This window comes from Rattus norvegicus, chromosome 5 (genome assembly GCF_021556685.1).
Source record: "Rattus norvegicus strain SHRSP/BbbUtx chromosome 5, alternate assembly SHRSP_T2T, whole genome shotgun sequence".
NCBI lineage: Eukaryota > Metazoa > Chordata > Mammalia > Rodentia > Muridae > Rattus > Rattus norvegicus.
The window spans coordinates 133,635,134-133,655,781 of NC_141538.1; the positions used below are offsets into that span (position 1 = coordinate 133,635,134).

The 20,648-nt window shown below is 36.7% G+C and overlaps 1 pseudogene across 1 annotated transcript in view; it reads right to left on the bottom strand.

Moving 5' to 3' along the window:
• LOC100911818 (selection and upkeep of intraepithelial T-cells protein 10-like) overlaps positions 1–10,154 on the bottom strand; it is a 48,573-nt pseudogene extending 38,419 nt beyond the window's left edge. The window contains exons 1-2 of the transcript XR_015620416.1: positions 10,043–10,154; positions 3,686–3,766 (exon numbers count right to left, since the gene is read on the bottom strand). The product of XR_015620416.1 is annotated as a selection and upkeep of intraepithelial T-cells protein 10-like (transcript). The remainder of the gene's footprint in view (positions 1–3,685; positions 3,767–10,042) is intronic.
• Between the last annotated feature and the right edge of the window lie 10,494 nt (positions 10,155–20,648).

Consider the following 20,648-nt stretch of genomic DNA (forward strand, 5'->3'; position numbering starts at 1 on the left):
TGGGGTTGTTTAACTGGTTTACCTGTTCCTGATTTAACTTCGATACCTGGTATCTGTCTAGGAAATTGTCCATTTCCTGAAGATTTTCAAATTTTGTTGAATATAGGTTTTTATAGTAAGATCTGATGATTTTTTGAATTTCCTCCGAATCTGTAGTTATGTCTCCCTTTTCATTTCTGATTTTGTTCATTTGGACACACTCTCTGTGTCCTCTCGTTAGTCTGGCTAAGGGTTTATCTATCTTGTTGATTTTCTCAAAGAACCAACTTTTGGTTCTGTTGATTCTTTCTATGGTCCTTTTTGTTTCTACTTGGTTGATTTCAGCTCTGAGTTTGATTATTTCCTGCCTTCTACTCCTCCTGGGTGTATTTGCTTCTTTTTGTTCTAGAGCTTTTAGGTGTGCTGTCAAGCTGCTGACATATGCTCTTTCCTGTTTCTTTCTGCAGGCACTCAGCGCTATGAGTTTTCCTCTTAGCACAGCTTTCATTGTGTCCCATAAGTTTGAGTATGTTGTATCTTCATTTTCATTAAATTCTAAAAAGTTTTTAATTTCTTTCTTTATTTCTTCCTTGACCAGGTTATCATTGAGTAGAGCATTGTTCAATTTCCACGTATATGTGGGCATTCTTCCCTTATTGTTATTGAAGACCAGTTTTAGGCCGTGGTGGTCCGATAGCACGCATGGGATTATTTCTATCTTTCTGTACCTGTTGAGGCCTGTTTTTTGACCAATTATATGGTCAATTTTGGAGAAAGTACCATGAGGAGCTGAGAAGAAGGTATATCCTTTTGCTTTAGGATAGAATGTTCTATAAATATCCGTTAAGTCCATTTGGCTCATGACTTCTCTTAGTCTGTCTACATCACTGTTTAATTTCTGTTTCCATGATCTGTCCATTGATGAGAGTGGGGTGTTGAAATCTCCCACTATTATTGTGTGAGGTGCAATGTGTGTTTTGAGCTTTAGTAAGGTTTCTTTTACGTATGTAGTTGCCCTTGTATTTGGGGCATAGATATTTAGGATTGAGAGTTCATCTTGGTTGATTTTTCCTTTGATGAATATGAAGTGTCCTTCCTTATCTTTTTTGATGACTTTTAGTTGGAAATTGATTTTATTTGATATTAGAATGGCTACTCCAGCTTGCTTCTTCTGACCATTTGCTTGGAAAGTTGTTTTCCAGCCTTTCACTCTGAGGTAGTGTCTGTCTTTGTCTCTGAGGTGTGTTTCCTGTAGGCAGCAGAATGCAGGGTCCTCGTTGCGTATCCAGTTTGTTAATCTATGTCTTTTTATTGGGGAGTTGAGGCCATTGATATTGAGAGATATTAAGGAATAGTGATTATTGCTTCCCGTTATATTCATATTTGGATGTGAGGTTATGTTTGTGTGCTTTCATTCTCTTTGTTTTGTTGCCAAGACGATTAGTTTCTTGCTTCTTCTAGGGTATAGCTTGCCTCCTTATGTTGGGCTTTACCATTTATTATCCTTTGTAGTGCTGGATTTGTAGAAAGATATTGTGTAAATTTGGTTTTGTCATGGAATATCTTGGTTTCTCCATCAATGTTAATTGAGAGTTTTGCTGGATACAGTAATCTGGGCTGGCATTTGTGTTCTCTTAGGGTCTGTATAACATCAGTCCAGGATCTTCTGGCCTTCATAGTTTCTGGCGAGAAGTCTGGTGTGATTCTGATAGGTCTCCCTTTATATGTTACTTGACCTTTTTCCCTTACTGCTTTTAATATTCTTTCTTTATTTTGTGCGTTTGGTGTTTTGACAATTATGTGACGGGAGGTGTTTCTTTTCTGGTCCAATCTATTTGGAGTTCTGTAGGCTTCTTGTATGTCTATGGGTATCTCTTTTTTTAGGTTAGGGAAGTTTTCTTCTATGATTTTGTTGAAGATATTTACTGGTCCTTTGAGCTGGGAGTCTTCACTCTCTTCTATACCTATTATCCTTAGGTTTGATCTTCTCATTGAGTCCTGGATTTCCTGTATGTTTTAGACCAGTAGCTTTTTCCGCTTTACATTATCTTTGACAGTTGAGTCAATGATTTCTATGGAATCTTCTGCTCCTGAGATTCTCTCTTCCATCTCTTGTATTCTGTTGGTGAAGCTTGTATCTACAGCTCCTTGTCTCTTCTTTTGGTTTTCTATATCCAGGGTTGTTTCCATGTGTTCTTTCTTGATTGCTTCTATTTCCATTTTTAATTCCTTCAACTGTTTGATTGTGTTTTCCTGGAATTCTTTCAGGGATTTTTGCGATTCCTCTCTGTAGGCTTTTACTTGTTTATTAATGTTTTCCTGTGCTTCCCTAAGTGTGTTCATGTCTTTCTTGAAGTCCTCCAGCATCATGATCAAATATGATTTTGAAACTAGATCTTGCTTTTCTGGTGTGTTTGGATATTCCATGTTTGTTTTGGTGGGAGAATTGGGCTCCGATGATGGCATGTAGTCTTGGTTTCTGTTGCTTGGGTTCCTGCGCTTGCCTCTCGCCATCAGATTATCTCTAGTGTTACTTTGTTCTGCTATTTCTGACAGTGGCTAGACTGTCCTATAAGCCTGTGTGTCAGGAGTGCTGTAGACCTGTTTTCCTCTCTTTCAGTCAGTTATGGGGACAGAGTGTTCTGCTTTCGGGCGTGTAGTTTTTCCTCTCTACAGGTCTTCAGCTGTTCCTGTGGGCCTGTGTCTTGAGTTCACCAGGCAGCTTTCTTGCAGCAGAAAATTTGGTCTTACCTGTGGTCCCGAGGCTCAGGTTCGCTCGTGGGGTGCTGCCCAGGGGCTCTCTGCAGCGGCAGTAACCAGGAAGACCTGTGCCGCCCCTTCCCGGAGCTTCAGTACACCAGGGTTCCAGATGGTCTTTGGCTTTTTCCTCTGGCGTCCGAGATGTGTGTGCAGGGAGCAGTCTCTTCTGGTTTCCCAGGCTTGTCTGCCTCTCTGAAGGTTTAGCTCTCCCTCCCACGGGATTTGGGTGCAGAGAACTGTTTATCCGGTCTGTTTCCTTCAGGTTCCGGCGGTGTCTGTGGCAGGGGTCCTGCCGCTCCTGGGCCCTCCCCCGCGGGAGCCCAGAGGCCTTATACAGTTTCCTCTTGGGCCAGGGATGTGGGCAGGGGTGAGCAGTGTTGGTGGTCTCTTCCACTCTGCAGCCTCAGGAGTGCCCACCTGACCAGACGGTTGGGTCTCTCTCTCACCGGGTCTGGGAGCAGAGAGCTGCTGCGGGCCGGGATCCGCGGGTGTGGGACTTCCGGTAAACACAGAATGTGCCCGGTCCTAGAGAAATTCTGCTTCCGTGTGTCCCAAGCTCACCAGGCAGCTTTCTTGCAGCAGAAAATTTGGTCTTACCTGTGGTCCCGAGGCTCAGGTTTGCTCGTGGGGTGCTGCCCAGGGGCTCTCTGCCTATTGGTAGATTTTAAGGCAGAGGTAATCATTGTCTTCTGTTTTGTGTGTTCACCATGCCCCAGCAGATAATCTGCAACATGTGGCCACACAAACAGTCCTGGTTACAAAGCAATGGGTTATAATTCAAAGCAAAAAGCATAAATGTGAAAAGGGGACAGATCAAGAGGAGAGGAAGTGACAAGAGTGAAAGGAGAATAAAAGTATTGGAGCCAAGTAAGCAGATTGCCTGAAAAGCATGCATTAAATTGTCTAAGGAAAAATTTCATCAATAAAATTTGGAGGATGTCTCTACCTTGGGTGAGTACTGTGATCTGTAAGAGAAGGAAGACCATGAAGAATCCAGGTAAACAGGAAGCTGAAGGCTCCATCACACCTGAAAATTTAAATTTAAAATGTGGCATCAAAATTGGTGCATTAAGAACAAGACAACACTGAGAAAAGCAACAAGAAACCATTCTGTAATCCCACCTTTTGGGAAAATTCCCATTACAAGGGAAAATATTAATGGCTGGTTCCTCTCCTCTAAAGTGATCTCTTCTAGAGTCCTGTCCTGTTTTGCATTTGTCTCTATGCTTTCAGGAAATTAACTTTACTGAATGGAGAATCATTCATCCATAAGAAGAATAAAATCCTGTCATTTTCAGCAAAACAAGTAGAACTGGAAGACATAGTATTTAGTAAAACAAGTCAAACACAGAAAAAATATTATCTTGTATTTGTGGAACCAAGCAATATAAACCTAGATAATTACTTCAGAACAAAGTTAACCTAAACAATTCTTTCAGAAGATGAGAGACAGAGTCACCATTTCACACCATCCGTATTTACAACCAGTGTAAATCAATATCCATGAAAGTGGCACTGTCTTGATGGAAAATTGAAGTTATAATTTTTTACATTGGCGAAGAATTTATATATTGATACAGATTTCATTGGTATAAATCTTTGTATATCGATACAAAATTTGAAATTACTATTGTTACTTTTAGATGGGCACTGTGTCTATGTAACTCATTTAAGAATGAAAGGATTTGACACAGTCCTTCTATAGCTGCTATTACAAACTGTTTAATTAATTAATTATTTTAAAATGAAGTACCCCACAAAAAGTTACAAATGAAAGTAATAGAGTGTTGATAACTTTATAATAGAGAAATATAATAGACATCTTTTCAGTCATTCAAAATTTCTAACCAAAAATTGAATATACCAATATCTAGTGGTGAGAAAATCTTATTTGATGGCCCAGGCTAAAATAATTATTGTATACCTAATCAAAAAATAAACTATACAAACTTAAACTGGTAGCAATCTTATAATATACTTGTCCTATAATCCTCAAGAGAGAATTTCCCAGATTTAAAGAAACTTGAAAGAACTACATCATTAGTGCCTTGCGTAATCCTTGATGAGATTATTTTGCTATAAAGAACATTGCATGAACAAATTGACAGACTGGAATGGATTCTCTGTGTAGAATAAAATTTTTGTACTGTTTTTGTGTAAAGTGAAATTCTCAAGAAAATATCTTCATTTGTGTTCAATATCTACAAAGTTCTGTAGATGTTTAAAATTGATAGTTAAAATTTCGGAGATTAAATGAAGCTGGAATGTTGTAGATCTTGGGCTTCCTTTTACCATCTAAATAGGCATTTATTACCCAGTCTGTGTTTGACTTAGCACGCTAGTGGCTATCAGTAATTTTCTTTTTAACAATGCATAGACTGTGTGATTAGAAAAGTAGTTTAGTGGCTAAGAGCACACATTCTCTTGCAAGTTCAATTCCCAGTATCCACATCAGATATTTCACAAATTACAACAAATAATTCCACATTCATCTTTGCAGGCACCGGCACTCACATGCACATGCCTACACAGAGATAAAATAAAATAAAATTGTAATTATATATAGACAAACTTATAGCATCCACCAACCCAAAGGCTTTACCAGATCGCATCTGAGGGCTATAGAACTTTTCCTACATTACTTGAAACCCACTTACCTTATGATCAAACTAAGTATATATAAGTATCTCAATTTATGGTTTCCTTTGTCCTGTTAATTCATTAAACTGTTACCAGCAGTTTCATCTAAATTTGTATTCCAGGGCCATGGCCATTAATATTTGGCTGGAAAATAAATTATCTCTTATTCTCTAAAATGAAGTGGTTTTACACTGATAATTAAAGCAATCATGAATGTTTGGGGTTTTTTGGGGGTTTGTTTTGTTTGTTTGTTTTTGGTTTGGTTTGGGTTTTTTTGTTTTTTTGGTTTTTTTTGTTTTTTTGGTTTTGTTTTTTTGGTTTTTTGGTTTTTTTGGAGCTGAGGACTGAACCCTGGGCCTTGTGCTTGCTAGGCAAGCGCTCTACCACTGAGCTAATCTCAATCATGAGTGTTTTAAAGTTATTTCAAAGTTTAACTTTGAGAGACAGTTGCTCCCACACTACAAGTGAAAATGTGGTAAACCAGAAGTTTATAGACTGGCAATACTCATGAAATAACTAAAGGCATGAAGAACTAATGAACTGGATTGTGGAAAATGAGGGAATTCTTTGATGAGGAAAGTCCTTCAGCTGTTTTCACTTCTGATAAAATCATGGGAGGAGGAGAAAACCTATCATAAACAAAAACAAGAACAAAACGATCATATGTGGGCTGGAGTGTTCTAATACAGGAGCCTTGACAACAGAGTGGTCTGTGCACATGCCTAGAATGCAAATAAAAGTGGAGCATGTGGACATAAACCTGTAATCTCATTTTTAGGTGTAGGAGTGGAGCTAGGTGATTCCCAGAGGCTTGCTGGCTAGCCAATCTAGCCAAACCAGTGAACTTGAGGTTCAGAGAGAAACCCTGTCTTCAAAGTAAAGTAGAAAGTTATTGACGTAAATACCTGATGTTGGCCTCTGACCACATACACACAATCACCCACTCACACATAAATACACACACACACACACACACACACACACATAAATACACACACAAACATATACACACCTACAAACATAAACACACACATGAAACAAAATAAATTTATCATTAAATACTATAATTAGAACATTAAATTTAAAATATTATTAAATATGTCAAAATATAATTTATAAATATAACATTAAACATAAATTATAGAAAAAAGTCTTATAAAATGAGGATAGGATTCCCACAATGAAAACTATAAAATATTGTTTGAAGAAGTTAAGGAGCCACATGAATTCAAAGCTATAAAAATTCCTAGATTGACAAAGTATTGTTTATGAATTTACTGTTAAGTTTTACCTGTACAATAAACTTAATCCCAAAATCTAAACAGATTTTTTAAGGAAGTTAGTGTAGTGCATATATAATTTTGTGGGAAAGTTCAGGATATTGATTATCCATAAATAACTATTTTCTCAAAGATCTAATATGCATCTATTTATTTTCCTGAGGCAGAGTCATTCTATGCTGCCAAGGAAGGTCTTGAACTCCTTGGCTCAACATCTAATATCAGAGTTGATTAATGCATATTTATGGTATATACTAACTGACTCCATGATGGAAATACCTGTAAATTCAAGCTGTAAATTCAGAACATAGACTGCACTACCTACTAAAATTATAACAAAGGCCTAATACATCAAATTCATAGTTCTAGGAAACTGTATACTAACTAACGTACTGTACTAACCGTGCTTATTGGTTTCTGTAGTTCTGCTTCTGGATAACTGTGTTTGTGAATTGAACAATGTCAACCTAGAGCATAGCTTTTGTACTTAAAACTTACTCTGAGAAAGACTCAGTGCTACACTGGGATCCCAAGCACCCAAAGTAGTAGTTACAAGTCAACTAATAAAGAAATTCTGTTGGTATAATCCAATGGCCTAGCAGTCTTGTCTGATGCATATCCCACAACACTATGATATTTAGATAAATTTACAGACCTGTCCCTATGCCTCTGTTAATATATACAGTACAGATTTTTGTTTGGTATTGTAGCTGTGCATATAGACCTTTGTAGCAGAAACACTTGAATATGCAATATGTGACAGGGATCCTATAAATTGTAGGCATTTTATAAAGGAACCACTCTATGACTTAGACAAATCAGACCCCAAGTTTGCCTAATGCTTTGACATACCCCTCTAGGGTGGTCAAGAAACCATGCCCAAGAGAACAGAGCAGCCACAGATATGACCATGACAGACATTAGGTATGACTCCCAGTCCAAAGATGTCCTGGGTACCAGGCAATAGCAATGGCCACTGTCCCTTACCTTTGCACATTACCTATGGGACCTCCTTGAGCCTCATATCCCATATGTGCACAGAAGATGGCACCCAACTTCCTTTCAGGATCTATGGAATTATCAGTACCATAGTCTTGGTTCTATAACCAGGTGCAAAATAGCCATGACTACCCTTGAGCAGCCTACCAGAAAGGCATATAGCCTGCTCTACCTGGGTAAACACTTCCTGGAACAAAGGTGAATAACACATTCCCTGTGCAGAGGTTCATCATGATTACCTCAGGTTCCAAGATTCAGAAGAGAGACCCAGGGTCACTGGGCTCCATCCCCAGCTGTTGTACCTAAAGCCCCTTGCAGACACCTAGGAACTTCCTAACCAATTGAACTCTAACTGCTAGCAATTTGCCAGATGAATTACAAAAAGTTTTTATCACTTATTCTATAGACACAGCCATGAGGTGGTAAAATTCATGACCTTTGTGTTGGTGAATGGCTACAAAGGTACAGCTGACATATATAAGGATAAAATTTGAAGTACAGATTTTATTAAGTGGGTGGAGCACTGCCTTGAAGAAAAGGCAGTAATGATAATCATAGCAATCAGCTCCAAATCCTATCAGATTATAGAAGGCACTTAATCACAAGTAGATAATGATGAACCTGAACATGTCTTACATTCCTCAAATGATGCAAGTCAGGTTCATAAAACAAGGAATCATGAACTTCGGATTAATCTCTGTACTCTTCTCAAATGCCAAGAAGAAGCATGTGTCCACATGCTTCAGAATACTTTTTGGACTAATTTCTAGCTGCTCTAAGAATTAAAAGGGAAAAAATATTGCTGTTGCTGTTCCAAGAGAAAGAGTTCCTTCTTACAGCCCTCTGCCCACCATCAATCAGATCATACCTTTATGGTATTAGTAGTCTCAAGATCAGCAGGACTCCATTCTCACCATGTTCTTCTAGCTGACGCTGGGATATGGCACTCAAGTTTGTTTTTTAATGACTCCTGGAGGTGAGGGCATTCAGGGCCCAGAACACCTCTTCTGAAGGTTTCTCAGTCACCTAACACTTTGGAACTCTGTATTTCCTTCCTTTGAAATGTACCTAAGGTATGCATGCCCTCCTGAGTCCAGGTTGTCCACTCTGAGCTTCCAGTATTTAGTGAGTTGCTACTATAAGAGTGGCAGCAAGCATACATGACCACAAATAGTCTCATGTAACTTCAGTTACTTTGATGTGTTTGCCAGATGCTTGTATGTCCCCAGACTAAACTGCCTCATGTTCAAATAATTAAATGAAAATAAAATTTTATTTAAAGCAATTGAATCTCTGATAGACACACTAACTGATCATGAAATCTTACACTGACTTATGAGAGCATTCATATAGATTAGCTTGTTACTTAAACTCTGAAATTAATCAAGTTAGCCTAAGATAATAGATAGTCCAGGAAATATGTGACTGTATCTATCAATGTGGACAAAAGGTCTGATAATAGTCATGTAACAAGCATAGTTGTTCAAGGTTTGCTATTGGGCAGGAACACTCAATCAAGTGAACTAGGTACTTCATTCTATGGATGTCAATTAGCCTTTATTTGAAACAACTCTAGTGTTCATTGAGGGAGAGAAAAATTCTGATCTCAAAAAAAATGCATTTCCCCTCCTTCTTCTTTTCCTATGAAGCCATTAATTGCCCAGCTTCCATTAGTAAAGACTTAACCATCTACTGCTATTCCTCTGTTACTTACATTGGATCACTTTGTACACACAGAAGACAATAGTTCATCTTCACCAAGTCAGATAATTAACATTAAAAACATATCTTGTTAAGGGGATAATACAAGTGTGCTTCTCTTGATCACTTCTTGTGGTGCTAGATTAGAAATCTGTAGTAAAAGTGATCACTGCTAATCAAAAACTATGCTATTCTAGAAACATGTACCTGGTTATAATATAGATGCACACCTACAACTAGAGTTTGAATGTGTCCTTTCTGTAATTAAAGATTGATTCATCACTAGCATCTAGCATCCTAGGTCTCTAACAAGGAAGCGTGTTGAACCTGAAGGAGTCTAGTTTAAATAGTTTGGACCATGTGAGAAAATAAGGATAAATTATCATCTTGAAGAGGAACAAGAATTTGAGTATCCCATTTTCATTAGTGTTTTAATAACCTAAATAAGAAAAGGCAACATGCAGTCTGAAACTACATTTATCAGCATCTATTTGCCTTTAAATTAATTGTGAAATGCTAAATATTGATTTGTGAGCTTTCTTCAAACTATTAGAAAACTTCTCTTGAACAATATACATAGTAGGAATGAATGCAGTAGGAAAATTAGGATTAAAAAATAATTTACAAACTATACCCTACAAATAGCAATCATCACATTGTAAGCAAAGGATTAGATTACTCACCCAAATGTGCTTAAATCAATGCAAAAATGTCAGCATGAACTTGCTCCCTCCTTGTTCTCAGAAACAATACTGTGGAAGCCAATGCTACTGTGTGAATGGAAAGGAGAAGGGCAGAACTAAGCTAGCAGCCAGCTCATTCACACAACATATTTTAAATTAGCAAACTGGAGCCACGCCAAAGAAAGTCAGCACCAGAAACAGAAAGCCTTTCTGAAAGTCAGTCTAGCAGCTCTATTCCTGAGTGAAGGCAATCCCCTCACTTAACATTGCACAAAACCAATTTGGTTTCTTCTTTCAGATTTACTGAAGTATAATTAGTAAACTAAAACTGACTGTTTAAGGTGTACAAATACAAGTTAGTATTTTGACATACAAAACCTGAATTGCCACAATCAAGTTAATTTGCATTTACCTTTGTCTTACCTTGTATATGTCCTTTTGGTGGTAGGTACATGTAAGAACTACCAACTAGGCACAAATTTAAGCTTGTGAACTGTAGCCACCTTGCATAAAACTTAGTCATCTTGCACAGCTAACATATTGATTAGTCATCAGCCCATTTCTTCCATTTCCTTGTTCATTGCAAATATGGCAAATATTGATGATCTATTCTATATTTTTTTATATATTTGAGTGTTTTATTTGCTTGTGTAAATAAAAGTAATTGTCTTTCTGTGTCTGGTGGTTATATCACATTAGCAACACTAGATGTCAGCTATAAAACTATAGAATTTAATTTTTTCCTGTTTTGACTTTCTTAAGTTCCATCATGCCTTGTTGTTCTGGAATTTCTCGCAGAACAGGAATATTTATTCTGTTCTTTATTACACAATCACAGCTAAAAGTGATTTTGAGTTTTAGAAAAGTTTTTGAACTCAGAATTTTTAAAAGAATATTAATACTGGTAAGAACTTGGAGACTCTAGAGATAGACTAAATGCATTCTGCATTATCTTCGGTTCCCAGGGTTTGAATATAAAATACCCTCACATATTCATATGTTGAACACATGATCACAATGTTATAGCTCTATTTTGAAAGCCTCTAGAAATTTTAAGAGCTGAAGTAAGTACACCAACAGAGTTTCTTATCCCCATTGCTTCCTGTTCCACTCAGAAACAGAGACTGGAAACCACCATCAGACTCATCAGAAACACTAAGAAAAATATAAACATTTTTATCCTTCTGGATATTCAGTTAAGTATTTTGGCCATAGCAATAAAATGTAACAGGAATAATTAAAGATACTACATGTAGAATACTCTCCAAGATGATGAAAAACTAAAACCAAGTCCATTATCTTGAAATATTCAAAAATAAATAATTGACAAAACTCAGCCATTTATTAATTATTAAGAATACTACCAGAAACACTATACTTATCATGAAGATGCCATACACAAAGTTATGGTATTGTTTTGTTTTCACAAAAAAAGTTACCTCTGGGATAGGAAATTTATAGATCCAGTTATCACTGATTCCTGAAATTTATTCATTCTTTACTTTCCATATAATAAGAGTCCTATGACTTCTCATATACAACCAAATTTCTTTGATAAAATATGCATTATTTGTCTCTAAACTATTAAAATCTTCCAAGTGCTTTAACATAACATTAGACTAGCTGTAGTAGGCAAAATAAAGTTAATCTATAAAATAGTTGCTACACTGTACTTGAAGAAGTAGTATAGTTCCTAATTTATAAATAATTCATAATTACAAATGTAATGTATATTATGTAAATAGAATATTATGTTTTATATATAATGCAGTATGTAATATGTGATATGTAATATATAATATATAGTATGTAATATATATTATATGATCTGTGATATGTGATATATATGTGATGAATGATATATAGCATACAGTACATAATAGAATATAATATCATATATGATATAGTGTAATGTGTAATATATAATATATAATGCATGATACATAAGATATAAATTATGATATATGATATTTAATATAATGTATATAATGTATGTAATATAATGTATGGTGTATAATATATGAAATATATTATGTGAAATATATGATATATTGTATAATATATGTTTTATAATATAGTATATAATATGTACAATATAAAATGTAATAGATAATACATGCTATGTTATATTGTATATGACATATGATTTGTGATGTGTGGCATGTGATATGTGATATGCGATGTATGATATATGATATATACATACTGTATGATGTTACACATAATATAGGTTATATAATATATAATATAAAATGTATAATGTTTTATATCATATCAGATATATAATACATATGTATAATATATGTTGTATTTCATGTAATATATATAATATATCCTAAAATTTATACTTTATAATGTATAATCTATAACATATTACTATATTATATATTGTGTAATATGTAGTGTTTAAAATATATTGTACAATACATATGTAATATGTAACATGTAATATATTATGCATGATAAATGATATGCAATTTGTTCTCTATAATATGTAATATGCAATAGTTAGAAACTGAAAAAATATATTTTAAGAATATGTATCTTAATAGTTGAAAGAAAAAAATTAAATACATATAACATTTATACTACATTATATATGTATGTAAATATAATAATAGTTATATAAATAATTAAATTCAGTTCTTAATATATTAGCTTCCCTTAAGTGTAGATTGTCACCAAAAGTAGAATATAGGCTCCATTCTAACCTCTTCTAACACATTGTGGGTTTTGCCAACCACAAAATAAGATTAGTACATGTTCGGTGTAGGCATCACAATTTTATAATAATTTTTGGCTAAATGCCATTTTCATCTACAGATTCACAAGTGTACAATCCATGGTTTTGAAGAGCTGCCTTTGGTTATGGGTTAACACCACCCTCATAGCTTAGCTAAAGGGGATATACTTAGAAAATAGGCAAACTCTGACTCTCCAACCATTACAGTGAAATGGAGTGAAGAGATTATGAATGTTACAAATTAGATTCCAGGGTAAGGATGCAATTTCTCTTCAAACATTGAGAATGAGTAGTTTATCAATAGGTACTTACAGGACTCATGTTTAAATAGGTGATTCCTGGCTTAGGAATGTCAGTAACAAAGAAACATGAGGTTTTTCTTAGTTCTTCTAACTAAGAAGTCTTAAGACTTCTGAGAAAGTATGAATTTCAAAGTGCTGACTCTGTGTCCTGATTTTTTTTTCTAGTGAAGGGAAGGAAACGTAGTAGCAATCAGTGACGCCCACATTGGTAATTTCCAACTGCATCAATTATCTTTAAGGAAGTGTATCAGAGAAAATTTCCCAGAGAAATTAATTCATGATTGTGCCCAGGGTGCCCAAGATAAGGTATGTGGAGGAAAAATTAGAACCAAAGCATAGCCCAGCTCAGAGAAAATGGACAAGTTTCAGTAGAAATTTAAACTGAAAAGAAGGTACAGAGGACCTAGGAAAGGATCTGGACCAGACTTGAATTATGCTCTGATGACTGGTAGGAAAAGGGAAGGGATCATTGATAATAGTTTTCTTATGGTATAGATCTTAAATGTCACCCTCAAAGACACATATGTTAAACATTTGATCACTAGCCTGTGATGTTATTGAGAAGTGGTGAAACCTGTAAATCTGGTGTCAAGTGGATGAAAATTAGTGAGATCATGCCTCTAGAGAAGATAGTGTGATAACAGCTCAACTTTATCTCCCTCTTCCTCCCTCCTACAGGTATCCCCACATCCTCTCTTCTTCACCCCCCCTTTTTACATGTGAATGCATTTAAGTGAAATAGTAGTTTAATTGAATTGAGACAAAATATCAAATAAATAACCTCTTGGGGTATTCAAAATGAAAAGTGTGAAGCTTTAGCTCTCTGAGATTTAGTTTTTCCATAGTTTTGTAGGTTCTTCCTCAGTTACAGTATCTTGCGTGTTACCCAGCCTAGATGCAATGTTTCCTGAAGACTCTGAATCATGAAGAGTATGATGTTCTCTGTTGCTGTCCTGTAACAACAGGACATGCTTATCACGTAAACTCACTTTTTACAATGCCATTTATACATGTTGTTTCTGTTTTTTACTTTTATTTTTCTTGGATATTTTATATATTTACATTTCAAATAATATGCCCCTTTCCCCTGTGCCATACTCCTCCCCTTCACCCTGAGGATGCTCCTACTTCTACCCACCCACTCCATCCTCAACCCCCTGGCATTCCCCTACATTGTGGAAATGAGTGTTCACAGGATCAAGGGCTTTCCCTCCTATTGATGCTAGACAATGCCATTCTCTAACATATATGTGACTAGAGTCATGAGTAACTCCATGTGTGCTTATTGGTTGGTGGTTTAGTCCTTGGGAGCTCTGGTGGAGTCTAGTTGGTTGATATTGTTTTTCTTCCTATGGAATTTCAAATCCCCTCAGCTACTTCAGTCCTTTCTCTAAGTGCTCTATTGGGGACCCAGTTCTCAGTCCAACTTTTGGCTTCGAACATCTGCATCTATATTTGTCAGGCTCTGGCAGAGGGTATCAGGAGACAGTTATATCAGGTTCCTGTCTGCATGCACCTCTTAGCATAGCCAATAGTGACTGGGTTTGGTGGCTGCATGTAAGACGGATCACCTTGTGTGGCAGTCTCTGGATGGCCTTTCCTTCAGTCTCTACTCCTCAATTTGTCTTCACAATTCCTCCTATGAGTATTTCATTGTCCCTTCTATGAAGTAATTAAGCATCCGCAATTTTGTCTTTCTTCTTCTTGAGCATCATGTGCTATGGAAACTGTAACTAGGGTATTCCAACCTTTTGGGCTAATATCCATGAATGCATACCAAGTGTATTCTTTTGTGGCTGGGTTACCTCACTCAGGGAGATATTTTCTATTTCCATCCATTTGCCTAAGAATGTCATGAAGTCATTATTTTTAATAGCTGAGTAGTACTCCATTGTGTCAATGTACCACATTTTCTGTATCCATTCTTCTGTTGAAGGGCATCTGGGTTCTTTCCAGCTTCTGGCTATAATAAATAAGGCTGCTATGAACATAGGGAAGTATGTGTCCTTATTAAATGTTGGAATATCTTTTGGGGATATGCTGGAGTTGTATAGCAGAGTCTTCAGGTAGTACTATGTCAAGTTTTCTGAAGATACATCAGACTGAATTCCAGAGTGGTTGTATCAGCTTGCAATCCTACCAGCAATGGAGGAATATTATAGCTTATGATCTAAGATCAAGAATCGACAAATAGGACCTCATAAAATTGCAAGCTTCTGTGAGGTAAAGGATACTGACAATAGGACAAAACAGCAACCAACAGATTGGGAAAAGTTCTTTACCAATCCTACATCTGATATAGGGCTAATATGAAATATATACAAAGAACTCAAGAAGGTAAGACTCCAATAATTAGATAACCCTATTAAAAATGAGGTACAGAGCTAAACAATGAATTTTTAACTGAGGAATATCGAATGGCTGTGAAGCACCTAAAGAAATTTTCAACATCTTTAGTCATCAGTGAAATGCAAATCAAAACAACCCTGAGATTCCTCCACCTCACATCAGTCAGAATGGCTAAGGTCCATATCCCAGGTGACAGTTGATACTACCAAGGATGTGGAGAGTGAGGAAAAATTCTTCAAATATATTAACTGAGGGAGCATACTCTGGGAGCAAGTGAAGGAAATACAGGATAGGACAAAGACATTGCTAAGTGATACTGTAGCAGCAATAGCTCTGCCACATACATATGAGGCCAGCCTCATGAACTGCCAAAAATCTATTGGTAAAACTCCTATTGAGGATTTCTCTTACTTTTGTTTTTATCCTTTAATGCCAAATGATGGTACAAAGTAAATAATGTAGAAGGTGTATACTTAAAGTTCTGATACTCCAATAAATATACAAAACAAAAATGTATGTTGAAAATGTCAAGAGAGAAGCAATAACACATAAACAGGAAGATCTATGACAGTACTACCCAGATGCTCAAGACTCCACAAAATTTCTAGATACTTATAGGCTAATCTTCCTGTTGAGCATACACTCCAGATATTCCCAATGAAATATTTGTAAACTGAATATAAAGAAGTCTTAAGGGGAAATTGATTCCACAAATTCATGGCCAAATCATACAAATCATACCAACCAAATGAAAAAGAGAGAATTAAATTTCATAAATTAGAGATTAAAGAATGATGCATTACCATAGCTATTAAAAATTCAGACATACCTTAAAAACATCTATTACAATAAACCAAAAAGTCTAAAAGAAACATATAAATTTCTAGGTGCATAAAACTCACAAAAATTAAACCATCATGAGATGAAAAAAAGGAAACTAATGAGCAATAAGCTTGATAAATTTATTTTTATTTTTAAATTTCAGCCTAAAATAGTTCAGGACCAGATGAATTCCCCAGCGATCTGTGCCTTTCCTTTAAGGAAGGACTAACATTAATGCTTCTCAAATAATTTTGCAGATAGAACAGAAAAAGAATATTTTCAAATTATTTTTAATGAAGCTAGTGTTATCTTGATAACAAAACTATAAAAAGGCACATGAAAAAGAAATAATTAACCAATCTTCCTAGTATAAATACAAATATTTCCAATAAAACACTCAACAATGGTTATCAAAAAAGTAAAACATTGAAATGATCATTTACTGTGATAAATTGTGGTTCATATATATGCACGTATATATGTATATATATATATAATCTATGACATATATAAAATCATAAAGCATATATAACATAGAAACATAGTAAGACATAGAAACAATCCCATTCACAACTGTCTCAAAGAAAATTATCCTTAAAAATCACTACGAAAGTGAAGAACCAATGATCTTCTGCATTTCACTGAAATCTGTTGTAACTTCTCTTTTGCAATCTATAGTTTTATTAATTTGGGTAGGATTTTTATCTCTTTCACTTGGTTAGTTTGGCTTTCAAAGAATCAACTTTTTATGATTGATTTTTCCGCTGGTCTTGACCTCATCTTGTGGGTTCTGCACAGCCCCTTTGTGAGACCCACAAACCCCAGAAAAGGCTGTTAAGCCTAAAGACACCAAGGAAGCATCCACTGCATTGGCTTCCACAGGGATTAAAATTGTGTCCATTTGCCATCAGGAAAAAGTCACTAACTAGACTACCCGATCCTGTCCCTTTAAAGGCATCTACCTAATGCAGTGCTCCCAATCCTTGACTAATGGCCAGTTCTGCCAGATTCTGGTTGGGTACTATTCAGGGATCAGCCCATTCCAAAATATTCACTGAGAGAAATGACAAGCTCTCCTCACTCATTTTGACCACATCCTTTCCTAATGAGGAGGGGAAGCCCCTCCATGACTGCAGAAAAATTATAAAAGAGGGTTTTGTTTTTCTCCTCACAGCCGGACTTAAAGGATGAGCCACTCCTCAATTTAGATATGAAATCTTTTACTGATGGAAGCTGGAGCCTACAACCAGGGAAATATCACTTCACATACAGAGACTCAAAGCTGCAATACATTGAGAAAAGGGACTGATTGCCTTCACTAAATATTTAAAAACAGAATGCAAAGTTAATAGTCACTAGAAGCTGTTGGAGCCCCAGGGCTTTAGTAATGGTGCAGTGCCAGGCTCACACAGAGTCCAAGATCACATGTTCTCTCAGGCATCCACTCTAGCAAAACATCACAGGCCATTTTTTCAGGCAGCTTCCAGAAAAATACCACATGTCTGTTTCTTCATAAAAATCCTTCCAAGTGGCTGCTTCAACAAAAACATCTGCTCATTAGACAGTTTCTAGAAAATCATCACATGACACAACTGAGGCTCCAAAGAAATCAAAAATTTCTACTTCACTTCACACTGACTCAAAAACAGAAATCTTGCATATCTGAATATGTATAAGTAGAACTTACTGACATGCAGCTCTGCTGAATGAGTACCCTCTGCTTGGAGTAGCAATATTTGCTGTTTATGGAGTACACATTTCAGGCTAGATAGTTGTTTTTCCTACCTGTACAGAGAATTAACTTGGAACTTGCATACAGCCACATTCTTCAGGACTTGTTGAAAAATAAATAGAACTTTTAAAGTGGCACTAAATAGTGCCAGGAATAGGTTGCATATAATTGAGTTGTCATCCCTGATTCTCCATGGAAATTCCCAAGCAACCCAAGTCATTGCTATGGCTATTAATTGCTCTACACAGACTGATGATAGGTCTGTATTGCTGAAGACCTCCACATAACTCTCTGAATGTGGATATGTAGAGCCAGTGCCCACCTAGATACTTCACCCATGCTGACAAGTGTTCATGGTACTTAAAGATACTCTGAGCACTACTAGAAGAAAGAGATAAACATCATCCAAGCTATAAACTCTGTAGTCTAAAATGGTGACCCAAAAGCATAATATGGTAGTGGAATAGCAGCACAAACATTCTGGAAGTAATCAACCACTATCTGACTGGATTTAAGTCCCACTCTACGAGATGTGACCCATGCCTGACATTGCTCTGTTGGCCAAGTATTTTAGACTAGATAAGCCATAGACCTGTGGGGGAAAATACTACTCAGTCCAAATAGGATATCTCCATCAAATCCCTCTCCTTAGGACTCTGGGAACTTCACAGAAGGGGAGACATAAATATTGCAAGAGCCAGTAGAGATGGAAGACACCAAGGAAACAAGATGCCTTCTAGGCACAAGACTGTCACATATATGAACTCATGGAGACTATGGCAAAAGGTATGTGTCCTGAACAGACTAAGCAGCTCTCCTGTTTAGATTGTGTCTGACTGCCCGCCTCAACCATTCCCAAAGGACTCCAGGGATCTCTGAGCTAAACACATCCACCCCAGCACTTCTTTAAAGACTGGGCTAATACGTCACAGAAAATTTCTCACCACTCCTTCATCTCTTAAAGTTGAAGGTATTAAACCATGGATACATCACACACACACACACACACACACACACACACACACACACACACACTCCACTCAGAGGAATGAATGAATGAATGACATACAGAGTCTTCAAATATGATCACGAAATATCCATGCACGTGTCACAGCATCACACTACAGTCATGAATACGCACAATTATTTGTTGAAATTTTTAATTGTAAAAAGATTTTTATGACTACTAGAGGGAGCCAAACACTTCTCACTTACTAAAATTACAGGTTAGAAAAATCTAGCAAGGAACAAGGAGGAAACCTGTCTCCCAGTTTAGACATGGGCCCCAACTCACCTTTTTTGCCTGCGACATCACTAGTCACCCTAGCTAATCTTCAGATAGAGCTTGCTCTACAGAAAGGCAAATCTGTGCCTTCCTAGACTGGGCTTATATTTAGCCATTGTCAGAAAAATCCTGAAAAGGTGATGTTGGGGGGCAGTCATTTACAAACAGCACCTGTAATAGTGAGATCAAACTTAGTGGGTTCCTCTATTAAGTCTCCAACTTTTCCTCACTCACCACCCTTCTCGCATGTTCATACTATTGCCTTTCCTTTTTCCAACACAGGGAAAGCCTGAGCCCAGAGCTTAACACTTCCACATGACACCTCCAATTAAGGTAGCAATGCATTCTGATGCATTATGTAGCTTTCACTTCAGAAACTGCTTCATAAACTTTAAACTCTTAAAGTGGTACACTCCATTGATAACATGATCATTGCTTCCAGTAGCCATCTACACAGTCAGAATTGAGGCAAGAAACCCAACCCACAAAAAAAAGTTCATGGCCTTGTCTTTCTCCAAGTGTTGCAGCTTAACTGATGAGCCACCCCAACCTCTGATAAACACTCCTGAGTCTGAAAGTCTCTATTTTACAGGAGCATCTTCTGTCAAGACACCCATCCACCTTTGAAGGTAAGAATCTAAATCTGTGATCCTTGGCTTATTAGAGATGTAGATTTCTCTACTTTTGATGTTTGCAATCAGTCCCTCCTCAACCTGGAATGATATCTCAGTTTGTGGTTACCACTCCTAAACATGATTAATTCAGTGTGGCATCAAAAGCTGAAACAAAAAAATGCTCAGATATGTCTGTGCTCTCACACAGGCAACTGTCTGCCTACTGGTACTGCCTCAGGGTACCTAATTGGGTTCTTGTGAATAAAGAAGTATTGGACTTCCCATGACTAGATATTTAAAGTTGACTTGGACCAAAAGACAGACCACCTATGGCGTCCTTCCTCAGTTCTCTTTTCCTCTTCCCTATCCCATTCCCCACAGGCAGGTTGGAGTATATCTGTTTTCTAACTGTCCCCAAAATTCAGCTTTCTTCCTCACAAAACTTTTTAGATTCCAGTTCCTCAATTTTCTCCAAGGAAGTATGAGGCTATCGAGATCCTATTTTCAGGTCCTTTCAACCAGGGTTGCCATAGACGATAGTAGGAGCTGATCCTCTCAAAGCTGAGAGTGAAAATTGGCAACCTTTCGTAGTGATGCATCCAACCTTCCTTCCCATTGTCCTTTCCAACACTAAAAGATGTCAAGATATTCACACAGGGAGAAATAGATGAAGGTATACACATGAAAGCACACACACAGGCATCACAGAAACACAGGAAAGCACATAAATGTATAAATACATGAAACACACACTCAGCC